Below are 10,906 nucleotides of genomic sequence, written 5' to 3'. Positions count from 1 at the left end.
CCCCAATAATGATCTGCAGACCTGTCCCCCCCGCAATGTTCTCCAGACCTGTCCCCCCGCAATGTTCTGCAGACCTGTCCTCCCCAGCAATGTTCAGCAGACCTGTCCCGTCCCCCCAGCAATGTTCAGCAGACCTGTCCCCCCCAGCAATGTTCTGCAGACCTGTCCCGTCCCCCCAGCAATGTTCTGCAGACCTGTCCCCCCCAATAATGTTCTGCAGACCTGTCCCCCCCGCAATGATCTGCAGACCTGTCCCATCCCCCCAGCAATGTTCTCCAGACCTGTCCCCCCCGCAATGATCTGCAGACCTGTCCCATCCCCCCAGCAATGTTCTCCAGACCTGTCCCCCCCGCAATGATCTGCAGACCTGTCCCCCCAGCAATGTTCTCCAGACCTGTCCCCCCCGCAATGTTCTTTAGATCTGTCCCCCCGCAATGCTCTGCAGACCTGTCCCCCCCCCGCAATGTTCTGCAGACCTGTCCCCCAGCAATGTTCTGCAGACCTGTCCCCCCCAGCAATGTTCAGCAGACCTGTCCCCCCCCCCAGCAATGTTCTGCAGACCTGTCCCCCCCAGCAATGTTCTGCAGACCTGTCCGTCCCCCCAGCAATGTTCTGCAGACCTGTCCCCCCAGCAATGTTCTGCAGACATGTCCCCCCCAGCAATGTTCTGCAGACCTGTCCCCCCCAGCAATGTTCTGCAGACCTGTCCCATCCCCCGAGCAATATTCTGCAGACCTGTCCCCCCCAGCAATGTTCTGCAGACCTGTCCCCCCCAGCAATGTTCTTTAGATCTGTCCCCCCCAGCAATGTTCTGCAGACCTGCCCCCCCCAACAATGTTCTGCAGACCTGTCCCCCCCAGCAATGTTCTGCAGACCTGTCCCATCCCCCCAGTAATATTCTGCAGATCTATCCCCCCCAGCAATGTTCTGCAGACCTGTCCCCCCCAGTAATGTTCTGCAGACCTGTCCGTCCCCCCAGCAATGTTCTGCAGACCTGTCCCCCCCCAGCAATGTTCTGCAGACCTGTCCCCCCCAGCAATGTTCTGCAGACCTGTCCCTCCCGCAATGTTCTGCAGACCTGTCCCCCCCCAGCAATGTTCTGCAGACCTGTCCCCCCCAGCAATGTTCTGCAGACCTGTCCCCCCCAGCAATGTTCTGCAGACCTGTCCCCCCCCAGCAATGTTCTGCAGACCTGTCCCCCCCAGCAATGTTCTGCAGACCTGCCCCCCCAGCAATGTTCTGCAGACCTGCCCCCCCAGCAATGTTCTGCAGACCTGTCCCCCCCCAGCAATGTTCTGCAGACCTGTCCCCCCCAGCAATGTTCTGCAGACCTGTCCGTCCCCCCAGCAATGTTCTGCAGACCTGTCCGTCCCCCCAGCAATGTTCTGCAGACCTGTCCCCCCCAGCAATGTTCTGCAGACCTGCCCCCCCAGCAATGTTCTGCAGACCTGCCCCCCCAGCAATGTTCTGCAGACCTGTCCCCCCCCAGCAATGTTCTGCAGACCTGTCCCCCCCAGCAATGTTCTGCAGACCTGTCCCTCCCGCAATGTTCTGCAGACCTGTCCCCCCCCAGCAATGTTCTGCAGACCTGTCCCCCCCAGCAATGTTCTGCAGACCTGTCCTCCCCAGCAATGTTCTGCAGACCTGTCCCCCCCAGCAATGTTCAGCAGACCTGTCCCCCCCAGCAATGTTCTGCAGACCTGTCCCCCCCAGCAATGCTCTGCAGACCTGTCCCCCCCCGCAATGTTCTGCAGACCTGTCCCCCCCGCAATATTCTGCAGACCTGTCCCCACAGCAATGCTCTGCAGACCTGTCCCCCCCCGCAATGTTCTGCAGACCTGCCCCCCCAGCAATGTTCTGTAGACCTGTCCCCCCCGCAATATTCTGCAGACCTGTCCCCACAGCAATGCACTGCAGACCTGTCCCCCCCAGCAATGTTCTCCAGACCTGTCCCTCCCGCAATGTTCTGCAGACCTGTCCCCCCCCAGCAATGTTCTGCAGACCTGTCCCCCCCAGCAATGTTCTGCAGACCTGTCCTCCCCAGCAATGTTCTGCAGACCTGTCCCCCCCAGCAATGTTCAGCAGACCTGTCCCCCCCAGCAATGTTCTGCAGACCTGTCCCCCCCAGCAATGTTCAGCAGACCTGTCCCCCCCCAGCAATGTTCTGCAGACCTGTCCCCCCCAGCAATGTTCAGCAGACCTGTCCCCCCCAGCAATGTTCTCCAGACCTGTCCCCCCCGCAATGTTCTTTAGATCTGTCCCCCCGCAATGTTCTGCAAACATGTCCCCCCCCAGCAATGTTCTGCAGACCTGTCCCCCCTCAGCAATGTTCTGCAGACCTGTCCCCCCAGCAATGTTCTGCAGACCTGTCACCCCCAGCAATATTCAGCAGACCTGTCCCCCCCAGCAATGTTCTGCAGACCTGTCCCCCCCAGCAATGTTCTGCAGACCTGTCCGTCCCCCCAGCAATGTTCTGCAGACCTGTCCCCCCCAGTAATGTTCTGCAGACCTGTCCCCCCCAGTAATATTCTGCAGATCTATCCCCCCCAGCAATGTTCTGCAGACCTGTCCGTCCCCCCAGCAATGTTCTGCAGACCTGTCCCCCCCAGCAATGTTCTGCAGACCTGTCCCCCCCAACAATGTTCTGCAGACCTGTCCCCCCCAGCAATGTTCTGCAGACCTGTCCCATCCCCCCAGTAATATTCTGCAGATCTATCCCCCCCAGCAATGTTCTGCAGACCTGTCCGTCCCCCCAGCAATGTTCTGCAGACCTGTCCCCCCCCCCAGCAATGTTCTGCAGACCTGTCCCTCCCGCAATGTTCTGCAGACCTGTCCCCCCCCAGCAATGCACTGCAGACCTGTCCCCCCCAGCAATGCACTGCAGACCTGTCCCCCCCGCAATGTTCTTTAGATCTGTCCCCCCGCAATGCTCTGTAGACCTGTCCCCCCCAGCAATGTTCAGCAGACCTGTCCTCCCCAGCAATGATCTGCAGACCTGTCCCCCCCCCAGCAATGTTCTGCAGACCTGTCCTCCCCAGCAATGTTCTGCAGACCTGTCCCCCCCCCAGCAATGTTCTGCAGACCTGTCCCCCCCCCAACAATGTTCTGCAGACCTGTCCTCCCCAGCAATGTTCTGCAGACCTGTCCCGTCCCCCCAGAAATATTTTGCAGACCTGTCCCCCCCAGCAAGGTTCTGCAGACATGTCCACACAGCAATGCTCTGCAGACCGGTCCCCCCAGCAATGTTCTGCAGACCTGTCCCCCCCAGCAATATTATGCAGACCTGCCCCCCCCAACAATGTTCTTTAGACCTGTCCCCCCCAGCAATGTTCTTTAGACCTGTCCCCCCCAGCAATGTTCTGCAGACCTGTCCCGTCCCCCAGCAATATTCTGCAGATCTATCCCCCCAGCAATGTTCTGCAGACCTGTCCCCCCCAATAATGTTCTGCAGACCTGTCCCCCCCGCAATGATCTGCAGACCTGTCCCCCCAGCAATGTTCTCCAGACCTGTCCCCCCCGCAATGTTCTTTAGATCTGTCCCCCCCCGCAATGCTCTGCAGACCTGTCCCCCCCAGCAATGTTCTGCAGACCTGTCCTCCCCAGCAATGTTCTGCAGACCTGTCCCCCCCAGCAATGTTCAGCAGACCTGTCCCCCCCCCAGCAATGTTCTGCAGACCTGTCCCCCCCAGCAATGTTCTGCAGACCTGTCACCCCCAGCAATGTTCTGCAGACCTGTCACCCCCAGGATTGTTCTGCAGACCCATCACCCCCAGCAATATTCAGCAGACCTGTCCCCCCCAGCAATGTTCTGCAGACCTGTCCGTCCCCCCAGCAATGTTCTGCAGACCTGTCCCCCCCAGCAAGGTTCTGCAGACCTGTCCGTCCCCCCAGCAATGTTCTGCAGACCTGTCCCCCCCAGCAATGTTCTGCAGACCTGTCCCGTCCCCCGAGCAATATTCTGCAGACCTGTCCCCCCCAGCAATATTCTGCAGACCTGTCCCCCCCAGCAATATTCTGCAGACCTGTCCCGTCCCCCCAGAAATGTTCTGCAGACCTGTCCCCCCCAGCAATATTATGCAGACCTGCCCCCCCCAACAATGTTCTGCAGACCTGTCCCCCCCAGCAATGTTCTGCAGACCTGTCCCGTCCCCCAGCAATATTCTGCAGATCTATCCCCCCAGCAATGTTCTGCAGACCTGTCCCCCCCGCAATGATCTGCAGACCTGTCCCCCCAGCAATGTTCTCCAGACCTGTCCCCCCCGCAATGTTCTTTAGATCTGTCCCCCCCCGCAATGCTCTGCAGACCTGTCCCCCCCCGCAATGCTCTGCAGACCTGTCCCCCCCAGCAATGTTCAGCAGACCTGTCCTCCCCAGCAATGTTCTGCAGACCTGTCCCCCCCAGCAATGTTCAGCAGACCTGTCCCCCCCCCAGCAATGTTCTGCAGACCTGTCACCCCCAGCAATGTTCTGCAGACCTGTCCCCCCCCCAGCAATGTTCTGCAGACCTGTCCCCCCAGCAATGTTCTGCAGACCTGTCCCCCCCAGCAATGTTCTGCAGACCTGTCCCCCCCAGCAATATTCAGCAGACCTGTCCCCCCCAGCAATGTTCTGCAGACCTGTCCATCCCCCCAGCAATGTTCTGCAGACCTGTCCCCCCGAGCAATATTCTGCAGACCTGTCACCCCCAGCAATGTTCTGCAGACCTGTCCCCCCCAGCAATGTTCTGCAGACCTGCCCCCCCAACAATGTTCTGCAGACCTGTCCCCCCCAGCAATGTTCTGCAGACCTGTCCCATCCCCCCAGTAATATTCTGCAGATCTATCCCCCCCAGCAATGTTCTGCAGACCTGTCCCCCCCAGTAATGTTCTGCAGACCTGTCCCCCCCCCCAGCAATGTTCTGCAGACCTGTCCCCCCCCAGCAATGTTCTGCAGACCTGTCCCCCCCAGCAATGTTCTGCAGACCTGTCCCCCCCCAGCAATGTTCTGCAGACCTGTCCCCCCCCCAGCAATGTTCTGCAGACCTGTCCCCCCCAGCAATGTTCTGCAGACCTGTCCCTCCCGCAATGTTCTGCAGACCTGTCCCCCCCCCAGCAATGTTCTGTAGACCTGTCCCCCCAGCAATGTTCTGCAGACCTGTCCCCCCCCAGCAATGTTCTGCAGACCTGTCCCCCCAGCAATGTTCTGCAGACCTGTCCCCCCCCAGCAATGTTCTGCAGACCTGTCCCCCCCCAGCAATGTTCTGCAAACCTGTCCCCCCAGCAATGTTCTGCAGACCTGTCACCCCCAGCAATATTCAGCAGACCTGTCCCCCCCAGCAATGTTCTGCAGACCTGTCCGTCCCCCCAGCAATGTTCTGCAGACCTGTCCCCCGAGCAATATTCTGCAGACCTGTCCCCCCCAGCAATGTTCTGCAGACCTGTCCCCCCCAGCAATGTTCTGCAGACCTGCCCCCCCCCAACAATGTTCTGCAGACCTGTCCCCCCCAGCAATGTTCTGCAGACCTGTCCCATCCCCCCAGTAATATTCTGCAGATCTATCCCCCCCAGCAATGTTCTGCAGACCTCTCCGTCCCCCCAGCAATGTTCTGCAGACCTGTCCCCCCCAGCAATGTTCTGCAGACCTGCCCCCCCAACAATGTTCTGCAGACCTGTCCCCCCCAGCAATGTTCTGCAGACCTGTCCCATCCCCCCAGTAATATTCTGCAGATCTATCCCCCCCAGTAATGTTCTGCAGACCTGTCCGTCCCCCCAGCAATGTTCTGCAGACCTGTCCCCCCCCAGCAATGTTCTGCAGACCTGTCCCCCCCCCAGCAATGTTCTGCAGACCTGTCACCCCCAGCAATGTTCTGCAGACCTGTCCCTCCCGCAATGTTCTGTAGACCTGTACCCCCCCAGTAATGTTCTGCAGACCTGTCCCCCCCCCAGCAATGTTCTGCAGATCTATCCCCCCAGAAATGTTCTGCAGACCTGTCCCCCCCGCAATGTTCTGCAGACCTGTCCCCCCGCAATGTTCTGCAGACCTGTCCCCCCAGCAATGTTCTGCAGACCTGTCCCCCCAGCAATGTTCTGCAGACCTGTCCCCCCCAGCAATGTTCTGCAGACCTGTCCCCCCCAGCAATATTCAGCAGACCTGTCCCCCCCAGCAATGTTCTGCAGACCTGTCCATCCCCCCAGCAATGTTCTGCAGACCTGTCCCCCCGAGCAATATTCTGCAGACCTGTCACCCCCAGCAATGTTCTGCAGACCTGTCCCCCCCAGCAATGTTCTGCAGACCTGCCCCCCAACAATGTTCTGCAGACCTGTCCCCCCCAGCAATGTTCTGCAGACCTGTCCCATCCCCCCAGTAATATTCTGCAGATCTATCCCCCCCAGCAATGTTCTGCAGACCTGTCCCCCCCAGTAATGTTCTGCAGACCTGTCCCCCCCCCCAGCAATGTTCTGCAGACCTGTCCCCCCCCAGCAATGTTCTGCAGACCTGTCCCCCCCAGCAATGTTCTGCAGACCTGTCCCCCCCCAGCAATGTTCTGCAGACCTGTCCCCCCCCCAGCAATGTTCTGCAGACCTGTCCCCCCCAGCAATGTTCTGCAGACCTGTCCCTCCCGCAATGTTCTGCAGACCTGTCCCCCCCCCAGCAATGTTCTGTAGACCTGTCCCCCCAGCAATGTTCTGCAGACCTGTCCCCCCCCAGCAATGTTCTGCAGACCTGTCCCCCCAGCAATGTTCTGCAGACCTGTCCCCCCCCAGCAATGTTCTGCAGACCTGTCCCCCCCCAGCAATGTTCTGCAAACCTGTCCCCCCAGCAATGTTCTGCAGACCTGTCACCCCCAGCAATATTCAGCAGACCTGTCCCCCCCAGCAATGTTCTGCAGACCTGTCCGTCCCCCCAGCAATGTTCTGCAGACCTGTCCCCCGAGCAATATTCTGCAGACCTGTCCCCCCCAGCAATGTTCTGCAGACCTGTCCCCCCCAGCAATGTTCTGCAGACCTGCCCCCCCCCAACAATGTTCTGCAGACCTGTCCCCCCCAGCAATGTTCTGCAGACCTGTCCCATCCCCCCAGTAATATTCTGCAGATCTATCCCCCCCAGCAATGTTCTGCAGACCTGTCCGTCCCCCCAGCAATGTTCTGCAGACCTGTCCCCCCCAGCAATGTTCTGCAGACCTGCCCCCCCAACAATGTTCTGCAGACCTGTCCCCCCCAGCAATGTTCTGCAGACCTGTCCCATCCCCCCAGTAATATTCTGCAGATCTATCCCCCCCAGTAATGTTCTGCAGACCTGTCCGTCCCCCCAGCAATGTTCTGCAGACCTGTCCCCCCCCCAGCAATGTTCTGCAGACCTGTCCCCCCCCCAGCAATGTTCTGCAGACCTGTCACCCCCAGCAATGTTCTGCAGACCTGTCCCTCCCGCAATGTTCTGTAGACCTGTACCCCCCCAGTATTGTTCTGCAGACCTGTCCCCCCCCCAGCAATGTTCTGCAGATCTATCCCCCCAGAAATGTTCTGCAGACCTGTCCCCCCCGCAATGTTCTGCAGACCTGTCCCCCCGCAATGTTCTGCAGACCTGTCCCCCCAGCAATGTTCTGCAGACCTGTCCCCCCCCAGCAATGTTCTGCAGACCTGTCCCCCCCAGCAGCTGAGGAAATTAGCAAGAGGAGACCGACAGTTAACCCTTTGTACGTATGTATGTGTATCTTTATTGATATAGCGCCCTCCATGTACATAGCGCAGTACAGCAGTAACACACGGGATATAATGGGAATAAGCGCATCATACATAACATTAGGAAAAGGAGGCCCTGCCCCGAAGAGCTTACAATCCAAGTGGTAAGTGGGGGACCTTAGAGACAGTAGGAGGGCGTTCTGATAAGTGCGTCTGCCAGAGGTCCAGCCTCGCGCGTACGAGGTGTATACTATCAGCCAAATGCGCCCTTCAGGGCTAAAGGCCTCCGCATTACATTCCAGGGGTCACAATGGGGGTCACCCCCTTGCCCTGCAGACTGACTGTTACTTACTGTATGTGAGACCACGGTACCTCCCCTGAGGTGGCTGCATGTGTTCTCCCAAAGAACAATTACAAAGCATTTTGGAACGGAGATGCACTAATTAGACTATTAATTAGAGCATTAATTGGGCAATCGGCGCAATATATTTCTTGATTAGCGCAGCAGAGGGCCGCTGACCGTCTGGATCAGGACACGCCTCCCATCCGTCTCTTGTTGGCTGCGCCTCTCACGGAGCCGCGCTCGCTACCACACAAGAGTCCTGCCGTCCTCTCAACGCCTTAGAGCCCCCTCCATTTTAACCCTTCGTGTACTGACTGCACGGAGCCACGCTGTGCCCGGCCTCCCGGCGGGGTTAATCCTGTGTGTGTGCTCCACTTAACCCATTGTCTACCCACAGTTGACGGCAGATCCCCCCCCTCCCCCTCCCCCCCAGTGCTGACACTTTACATCTCATCTTGTAATCAAGTCAAGATGCGACCCACATTTAGCCGAAGCTGGGAGATCCTTTGCTGTGCCGCGCTAACACAAAACAGGTGCCCGGGCACGCAGGGGGAAATGTGCGCGTGCACACGGAGGTATCTTTAACATTCGCACAGTAACGGGTTTACATGTTGTACTCGCAGTGTGCGTCTCCCGCCAGGTGAAGACACTTCATCTTCACTTAGAGAATGCTACCAAGGGGAGGGTGCGCGAGGGGTCGCGTGTGCGCACTGCTGTCCCTTAACCCTGCCAGAGGTCAGAGGTCAGCCACGCATTCACGTCACCAACCCCAGTCTTGTTATGATCCCTTTTTAAAGGCCCAATCGGGGCCGTTCTTCGTTGGCTGGAATTATACAGGCATACCCCGCATTAACGTACGCAATGGGACCGGAGCATGTATCTAACACAGGCATACCCCGCATTAACGTACGCAATGGGACCGGAGCATGTGTGTAACACAGGCATACCCCGCATTAACGTACGCAATGGGACCGGAGCATGTATCTAACACAGGCATACCCCGCATTAACGTACGCAATGGGACCGGAGCATGTGTGTAACACAGGCATACCCCGCATTAACGTACGCAATGGGACCGGAGCATGTAAGTAACACAGGCATACCCCGCATTAACGTGCGCAATGGGACCGGAGCATGTATGTAACACAGGCATACCCCGCATTAACGTACGCAATGGGACCGGAGCATGTAAGTAACACAGGCATACCCCGCATTAACGTACGCAATGGGACCGGAGCATGTAAGTAACACAGGCATACCCCGCATTAACGTACGCAATGGGACCGGAGCATGTAAGTAACACAGGCATACCCCGCATTAACGTACGCAATGGGACCGGAGCATGTATGTAACACAGGCACACCCCGCATTAACGTACGCAATGGGACCGGAGCATGTATGTAACACAGGCATACCCGGCATTAACGTACGCAATGGGACCGGAGCATGTATCTAAAGTGAAAATGTACTTAAAGTGATGCGCTACCTTTTTCCCCACTTATCGATGCATGTACTGTACTGCAATTGTCATATACGTGCATAACTGATGTAAATAACGCATGTGTAACAGGCTCTATAGTCTCCCCGCTTGCGCACAGCTTCGGTGCAGGTAGGGAGCCAGTATTGCTGTTCAGGACGTGCTGACAGGCGCATGCGCGAGCTGCCGTTTGCCTATTGAGCGAGATGTATTTACTCGCGAGTGTACTTAAAGTGAGTGTACTTAAAGCGGGGTATGCCTGTATTGCGCGGTGCTTTCAGCCATCAGAAACCTCAATGAGTAACGTTATATACATGAATAAGTCACGGTGCTGCGTGGTTGTTAATATTCTCACATATATATACGAATGTTAGCACGTTGAAAGTAGTATGGTGTCATCTATGCAATCGGGGAAGGTTTGCTGCACCTAACTTACAGCGTACAGGGCAGTGAGGTTTGCGGGGCCTCTTACCCTGCCCGGCGCGGCATCTCCTCTTCCCACGACGCGCCGTCATGGCGCCATGTGATGTCACGGCGCCTTGACAACGAGACGGCGTGGTAAGAGAGGCCTCCGGACAAGGTAAGAGACGGAGGCCCCGCGCTCTCCCGTGGTTATCAGTTTAATTGTTGTGGGGAAGAGCGCGGGGCCTCTTTAACCGCGGGGCTCGGCGCTGTGGCACCAAAGGCACCGCCATCAAGCCGGCCATGTAATATCCGTGTGTGTCCAAAGAAAACGGAGGCGCTAGGAGTGTCAAAGCAAATGTCCCGAACGTGGGCAATATGTGCAAACAAATTTGTTGCCAGTGTCTTCAAAAATTGCCCGCGTCAATGTTTAGAGAGGTCTTCCCCAGCTTCATCTCGTCACAGTGAGGTGCTCCACTCAAGGAAGACACCTGTGGTGCACTGTACTACTGTATTGCCTTTCCTTCAAAGCTGGAATAGACATGGTGGCTGCCAGCCCAACCAGTCGTACCCGGACTCAGACAGGTCTGCAACCCTGCTTTTCACCATTATCACCTAGCAGCAGACAGTGCTTCCACTGCAGCAAAGGATTCTTGGAAATGACATGCAAATGAGCACGCAGTGCCACCTTTTGCCCCAAGTCCATTATTACATGGAACCCTTAAACCAAATCTCGCTGTTTTTAACACAGCTTTAAAAGTGTTTATATACAGTATCTCATATCCTGTAACATATAAATACATATGTACAGTATATAGCATCTTCTAGCACAGACATATCTTGCTGTGTACATGGTATGGGATAGAGCAGATGCAGATATAATAGGAGCAGCCATGACCAGCCTGTTGTACTGTAGCTTCTGTGGGATGAAAGTTGCTTTTTGTGAGTCAGATAATAGGATACTGTGTGGGATCTGTTCTAATGCTGCACATTCTGACCACTTCAGTGCAAGAGGACAGCAAAGGA

The 10,906-nt window shown here is 56.9% G+C and overlaps 1 protein-coding gene across 2 annotated transcripts in view; it reads right to left on the bottom strand.

The window, feature by feature from the left end:
* The window catches only part of DAAM2 (dishevelled associated activator of morphogenesis 2), a 398,259-nt gene that overhangs the window by 357,611 nt on the left and 29,742 nt on the right, over window positions 1-10,906 (bottom strand). The gene's annotated exons all lie outside the window — the stretch shown is intronic.

This window comes from Ascaphus truei, chromosome 4, assembly GCF_040206685.1.
Source record: "Ascaphus truei isolate aAscTru1 chromosome 4, aAscTru1.hap1, whole genome shotgun sequence".
Classification (NCBI taxonomy): domain Eukaryota; kingdom Metazoa; phylum Chordata; class Amphibia; order Anura; family Ascaphidae; genus Ascaphus; species Ascaphus truei.
The sequence above is the reverse complement of the archived record's forward strand: the minus strand, read 5'-3'. Positions and strand labels throughout refer to the sequence as shown.